Source organism: Theropithecus gelada, chromosome 7b, assembly GCF_003255815.1.
Source record: "Theropithecus gelada isolate Dixy chromosome 7b, Tgel_1.0, whole genome shotgun sequence".
NCBI classification, from domain to species: domain Eukaryota; kingdom Metazoa; phylum Chordata; class Mammalia; order Primates; family Cercopithecidae; genus Theropithecus; species Theropithecus gelada.
Genome location: NC_037675.1, coordinates 9,879,509 through 9,887,345, shown reverse-complemented (window position 1 = coordinate 9,887,345; position 7,837 = coordinate 9,879,509).

The following is a 7,837-nucleotide window of genomic DNA, read 5'->3' as shown; positions in this document are numbered from 1 at the left end:
CTGGTCAGCTGCTGCAGCCCGACCAGCGAGAGCTGAAGCAGGGCGAGGCATTGCCTCACCTGAGAAGCGCAAGGGGGAAGGGAATCCCTTTTCCTAGCCAGGGGAACTGAGACACACAACACCTGGAGAATCGGGTAACTCCCACCCCAATACTGCGCTTTGAGCAAACAGGCACACCAGGAGATCATATCCCACACCTGGCCGGGAGGGTCCCACACCCACGGAGCCTCCCTCATTGCTATTACAGCAGTCTGTGATCTACCGGCAAGGCAGCAACGAGGCTGGGGGAGGGGCGCCCGCCATTGCTGAGGCTTAAGTAGGTAAACAAAGCTGCTGGGAAGCTCGAACTGGGTGGAGCTCACAGCAGCTCAAGGAAACCTGCCTGTCTCTGTAGACTCCACCTCTGGGGACAGGGCACAGCTACACAACAACAACAACAACAACAACAACAAAGCAGCAGAAAGCTCTGCAGACGCAAACGACTCTGTCTGACAGCTTTGAAGAGAGCAGTGGATCTCCCAACACGGAGGTTGAGATCTGAGAAGGGACAGACTGCCTGCTCAAGTGGGTCCCTGACCCCTGAGTAGCCTAACTGGGAGACATCCCCCACTAGGGGCAGTCTGACACCCCACACCTCACAGGGCGGAGTACACCCTGAGAGGAAGCTTCCAAAGCAAGAATCAGACAGCTACACTCGCTGTTCAGAAATATTCTATCTTCTGCAGCCTCTGCTGCTGATACCCAGGCAAACAGGGTCTGGAGTGGACCTCAAGCAATCTCCAACAGACCTACAGCTGAGGGTCCTGACTGTTAGAAGGAAAACTATCAAACAGGAAGGACACCTACACCAAAACCCCATCAGTACATCACCATCATCAAAGACCAGAGGCAGATAAAACCACAAAGATGGGGAAAAAGCAGGGCAGAAAAGCTGGAAATTCAAAAAATAAGAGCACATCTCCCCCGACAAAGGAGCGCAGCTCATCGCCAGCAACAGATCAAAGCTGGACGGAGAATGACTTTGACGAGATGAGAGAAGAAGGCTTCAGTCCATCAAATTTGTCAGAGCTAAAGGAGGAATTATGTACCCAGCGCAAAGAAACTAAAAATCTTGAAAAAAAAGTGGAAGAATTGACGGCTAAAGTAATTAATGCAGAGAAGGTCATAAACGAAATGAAAGAGATGAAAACCATGACACGAGAAATACGTGACAAATGCACAAGCTTCAGTAACCGACTCGATCAACTGGAAGAAAGAGTATCAGCAATTGAGGATCAAATGAATGAAATGAAGCGAGAAGAGAAACCAAAAGAAAAAAGAAGAAAAAGAAATGAACAAAGCCTGCAAGAAGTATGGGATTATGTAAAAAGACCAAATCTACGTCTGATTGGGGTGCCTGAAAGTGAGGGGGAAAATGGAACCAAGTTGGAAAACACTCTTCAGGATATCATCCAGGAGAACTTCCCCAACCTAGTAAGGCAGGCCAACATTCAAATCCAGGAAATACAGAGAACGCCACAAAGATACTCCTCGAGAAGAGCAACTCCAAGACACATAATTGCCAGATTCACCAAAGTTGAAATGAAGGAAAAAATCTTAAGGGCAGCCAGAGAGAAAGGTCGGGTTACCCACAAAGGGAAGCCCATCAGACTCACAGCAGATCTCTCGGCAGAAACTCTACAAGCCAGAAGAGAGTGGGGGCCAATATTCAACATTCTTAAAGAAAAGAATTTTAAACCCAGAATTTTATATCCAGCCAAACTAAGTTTCATAAGTGAAGGAGAAATAAAATCCTTTACAGATAAGCAAATGCTTAGAGATTTTGTCACCACTAGGCCTGCCTTACAAGAGACCCTGAAGGAAGCACTCAACATGGAAAGGAAAAACCGGTACCAGCCATCTCCAAAACATGCCAAAATGTAAAGACCATCGAGGCTAGGAAGAAACTGCATCAACTAACGAGCAAAATAACCAGTTAATATCATAATGGCAGGATCAGGTTCACACATAACAATCTTAACCTTAAATGTAAATGGACTAAATGCTCCAATGAAAAGACACAGACTGGCAAACTGGATAAAGAGTCAAGACCCATCAGTCTGCTGTATTCAGGAGACCCATCTCACACGCAGAGACATACATAGGCTCAAAATAAAGGGATGGAGGAAGATTTACCAAGCAAATGGAGAACAAAAAAAAGCGGGGGTTGCAATCCTAGTCTCTGATAAAACAGACTTTAAACCATCAAAGATCAAAAGAGACAAAGAAGGCCATTACATAATGGTAAAGGGATCAATTCAACAGGAAGAGCTAACTATCCTAAATATATATGCACCCAATACAGGAGCACCCAGATTCATAAAGCAAGTCCTTAGAGACTTACAAAGAGACTTAGACTCCCATACAATAATAATGGGAGACTTCAACACTCCATTGTCAACATTAGACAGATCAACGAGACAGAAAGTTAACAAGGATATCCAGGAATTGAACTCATCTCTGCAGCAAGCAGACCTAATAGACATCTATAGAACTCTCCACCCCAAATCAACAGAATATACATTCTTCTCAGCACCACATCGTACTTACTCCAAAATTGACCATATAATTGGAAGTAAAGCACTCCTCAGCAAATGTACAAGAACAGAAATTATAACAAACTGTCTCTCAGACCACAGTGCAATCAAACTAGAACTCAGGACTAAGAAACTCAATCAAAACCGCTCAACTACATGGAAACTGAACAACCTGCTCCTGAATGACTACTGGGTACATAACGAAATGAAGGCAGAAATAAAGATGTTCTTTGAAACCAATGAGAACAAAGATACAACATACCAGAATCTCTGGGACACATTTAAAGCAGTGTGTAGAGGGAAATTTATAGCACTAAATGCCCACAAGAGAAAGCAGGAAAGATCTAAAATTGACACTCTAACATCACAATTAAAAGAACTAGAGAAGCAAGAGCAAACACATTCGAAAGCTAGCAGAAGGCAAGAAATAACTAAGATCAGAGCAGAACTGAAGGAGATAGAGACACAAAAAACCCTCCAAAAAATCAATGAATCCAGGAGTTGGTTTTTTGAAAAGATCAACAAAATTGACAGACCACTAGCAAGACTAATAAAGAAGAAAAGAGAGAAGAATCAAATCGACGCAATTAAAAATGATAAAGGGGATATCACCACCGACCCCACAGAAATACAAACTACCATCAGAGAATACTATAAACACCTCTACGCAAATAAACTGGAAAACCTAGAAGAAATGGATAATTTCCTGGACACTTACACTCTTCCAAGACTAAACCAGGAAGAAGTTGAATCCCTGAATAGACCAATAGTAGGCTCTGAAATTGAGGCAATAATTAATAGCCTACCAACCAAAAAAAGTCCAGGACCAGATGGATTCACAGCTGAATTCTACCAGAGGTATAAGGAGGAGTTGGTACCATTCCTTCTGAAACTATTCCAATCAATAGAAAAAGAGGGAATCCTCCCTAACTCATTTTATGAGGCCAACATCATCCTGATACCAAAGCCTGGCAGAGACACAACAAAAAAAGAGAATTTTAGACCAATATCCCTGATGAACATCGATGCAAAAATCCTCAATAAAATACTGGCAAACCGGATTCAGCAACACATCAAAAAGCTTATCCACCATGATCAAGTGGGCTTCATCCCTGGGATGCAAGGCTGGTTCAACATTCGCAAATCAATAAACATAATCCAGCATATAAACAGAACCAAAGACAAGAACCACATGATTATTTCAATAGATGCAGAAAAGGCTTTTGACAAAATTCAACAGCCCTTCATGCTAAAAACGCTCAATAAATTCGGTATTGATGGAACGTACCTCAAAATAATAAGAGCTATTTATGACAAACCCACAGCCAATATCATACTGAATGGGCAAAAACTGGAAAAATTCCCTTTGAAAACTGGCACAAGACAGGGATGCCCTCTCTCACCACTCCTATTCAACATAGTGTTGGAAGTTCTGGCTAGGGCAATTAGGCAAGAGAAAGAAATCAGGGGTATTCAGTTAGGAAAAGAAGAAGTCAAATTGTCCCTGTTTGCAGATGACATGATTGTATATTTAGAAAACCCCATTGTCTCAGCCCAAAATCTCCTTAAGCTGATAAGCAACTTCAGCAAAGTCTCAGGATACAAAATTAATGTGCAAAAATCACAAGCATTCTTATACACCAATAACAGACAAACAGAGAGCCAAATCATAAATGAACTTCCATTCACAATTGCTTCAAAGAGAATCAAATACCTAGGAATCCAACTTACAAGGGATGTAAAGGACCTCTTCAAGGAGAACTACAAACCACTGCTCAGTGAAATAAAAGAGGACACAAACAAATGGAAGAACATACCATGCTCATGGATAGGAAGAATCAATATCGTGAAAATGGCCATACTGCCCAAGGTAATTTATAGATTCAATGCCATCCCCATCAAGCTACCAATGAGTTTCTTCACAGAATTGGAAAAAACTGCTTTAAAGTTCATATGGAACCAAAAAAGAGCCCGCATCTCCAAGACAATCCTAAGTCAAAAGAACAAAGCTGGAGGCATCACGCTACCTGACTTCAAACTATACTACAAGGCTACAGTAACCAAAACAGCATGGTACTGGTACCAAAACAGAGATATAGACCAATGGAACAGAACAGAGTCCTCAGAAATAATACCACACATCTACAGCCATCTGATCTTTGACAAACCTGAGAGAAACAAGAAATGGGGAAAGGATTCCCTATTTAATAAATGGTGCTGGGAAAATTGGCTAGCCATAAGTAGAAAGCTGAAACTGGATCCTTTCCTTACTCCTTATACGAAAATTAATTCAAGATGGATTAGAGACTTAAATGTTAGACCTAATACCATAAAAATCCTAGAGGAAAACCTAGGTAGTACCATTCAGGACATAGGCATGGGCAAAGACTTCATGTCTAAAACACCAAAAGCAACGGCAGCAAAAGCTAAAATTGACAAATGGGATCTAATTAAACTAAAGAGCTTCTGCACAGCAAAAGAAACTACCATCAGAGTGAACAGGCAACCTACAGAATGGGAGAAAATTTTTGCAATCTACTCATCTGACAAAGGGCTAATATCCAGAACCTACAAAGAACTCAAACAAATTTACAAGAAAAAAACAAACAACCCCATCAAAAAGTGGGCAAAGGATATGAACAGACATTTCTCAAAAGAAGACATTCATACAGCCAACAGACATATGAAAAAATGCTCATCATCACTGGCCATCAGAGAAATGCAAATCAAAACCACAATGAGATACCATCTCACACCAGTTAGAATGGCNAGCTGGGACTACAGGCGCCCGCCACCTCGCCCGGCTAGTTTTTTGTATTTCTTAATAGAGACGGGGTTTCACCGTGTTAGCCAGGATGGTCTCGATCTCCTGACCTCGTGATCCGCCCGTCTCGGCCTCAAGATAGGGTTTCACTGTCACCCAGGCTAGAGTACAGTGGCGCTATCACAGCTCACTGAAACCTCAAACTCTCTGGGCTCAAGAGATCCTCCCATCTCAGCTTCCCAAGTAGTTGGGATTACAGACACGTGCCACCACACCTGGCTAATTTCTTGCATTTTTAGTAGAGACGGGGTTTTGTTATGTTGCCCAGGCTGGTATCAAACTCCTGGGCTCAAGCGATCTGCCCCTCTCAGCCTCCCAAAGTTCTGGGATTACAGGCATGAGCCACCACATCTGGCCTAACTCTTCATTTCTTAATTAAAAAATTTTTTGAAGAGATCCAAATTAGCGAAGTAATGTCATATGTTAAATCTGGTTGATGGCTCCATGGCCTGGCAAATAATTTTTTAGCTGGTCACATCATCTTGAATTAAAATTTCATTTCCCACCTATCATGCAATTAGATGTGGCCATGTTACTACATTTTAGCCCACAAGATATGAATGAAAGTGTGGCATAAACATTCTTGGGAGTTTCTTTAGAGAGAAAGAGGATTTCCTGTGGGGTAGGATGTGGGTGAGATTTCTGGAGTTCCAACAACCATCTCGCAAACACAAAGGCATCCCAGGAATGGCACATCAGAGAGTTGGAAGTTATATCCCCAGTGATGATGATGCAGAACTGCCAAACCAGCCCTGGACTGACCATCTACAGACATAGTTTAGGTGAGAGAAAAATAAATGTCTTTCTCGTCTAAGCCAAAGTTATTGCCTGGAATGAAGGGGAACTCATTCTATTGCCACCCATCTTAGTCCAAACTGCCACACTTGGTGACATATTGTTTTGGTATGTTTGAATTATTTCATAATTTAAATGTTTAATTAAAGCAAAATTGCACAGACAGTAAAATATCAACAACATATAAATATTCATTGAAGAAGAGAAATATATCAACATTGCTCCTCTCTGGGTAGTGAGATTATGTGTATTTTTTTTCTTTTATCCTTAGCCATGTCTATTCAACTTTTCCACATCGAGCATGATTCACTGAAGTTTTTGTTATACTGAAGCGTGGTTCTCCTCCTCTGCTGGCACTGGTATGTCATCGCCTCTGGGCTGCTTAGAAGACTCCTTCAGCATGTGCTATTTCCACAGCAACTCTCTGCAACCTTCATCTTTCTCTGTGAGTCTCTTCCTCCTGACCATGTGGTAGCCCCATTCTGAAACCAGAATTATAAATAAATAAAGACTTGGATTTGCCTCTGTCTTTCCCCACACTTCATACTTCCTGCTCCTGTTCACCAAGGAGGAGATTTTCTCCCAACCAGTGACTTCAGCTTCAATTAGGAGTCCCAAAGAAATCCTGGCGCTCTTGGCTTTAGCATCCTTTCTCAAATGTCTTGGAATAACTGCCAGGCACTGTATTGGAGACCATAACATTACCTAGGATCCCTCAGGGACCAAGAACCACCGTCTCCTTGAAATCTGGATGATCTGCTACTTCACAATAAGTTCCAAACTCACAAAGGTATCCAAAGGTCAATAGGTCTGGCCTGAACACAAGGCGAGGAGCTTACCTGAAGAGGCAAGGACCAGGAGTTGGAGAGCACTGAGATATATCTTAGAAGTCTGCCTACCGCACGAGGCCTCACCATCAGGCCAAAAGTCCCTTTCAGTTTTTCCCAGGAGATCCAGCAGGACCTCAGGAAAACTGGACTCCAAATGACCCCTTTTGCTATCCCTACTTCTATATGTAGCAGCCCAGACACATTAATTTCTACTTTCCAAAGTCATTCTTCTGTCCTCTATTTGTCACACCATCAATTTTAGCTTGGGCTTTCAGAGAATGAAAATGGCAGACAGACAAAAGGAAAGCTTATCTGAAGTTTAAGATTTTAAGGATGCTGCCAGTTTCCAAAAGCAATTCTACCCTGGTAAAATAAAATCCTTATTCTGCTTGTCCAGGACACTTGACCCAGAGCCCAACAAGGCAGTATTCCCGTTCACACTCACTGAAGCCACTCTGTCTTCCTGAAAGGGTTATCTTGGCCCTAGTCTGTAGCTCAGCTCCTACAGAGGGACTTAAAAGGAAACAACAGTTCTTGGTCCAAAGCAATAAAGAGACAAGTGAGTCATAACAGTCTGGGTTCTTCACCAGCATAAGCAGTTCCATGAATCGCCTCTATAAAAACCCTGCCCTTCTAGCCCAAGCCGTGTTCCAAGTGCCAAAACCTTCCATTCAAGGGTTTTATAACTCAGCCCTGTGCTCAGAAATGTCACTGCACATAAGAGGGCCTTTGATCTCTGGCCATACCCAAGCCCACAGTCTGCAGCGAAGCATGCTTTGATAAGTATCTAAAGAGAAAAGCACTTTGGTTTC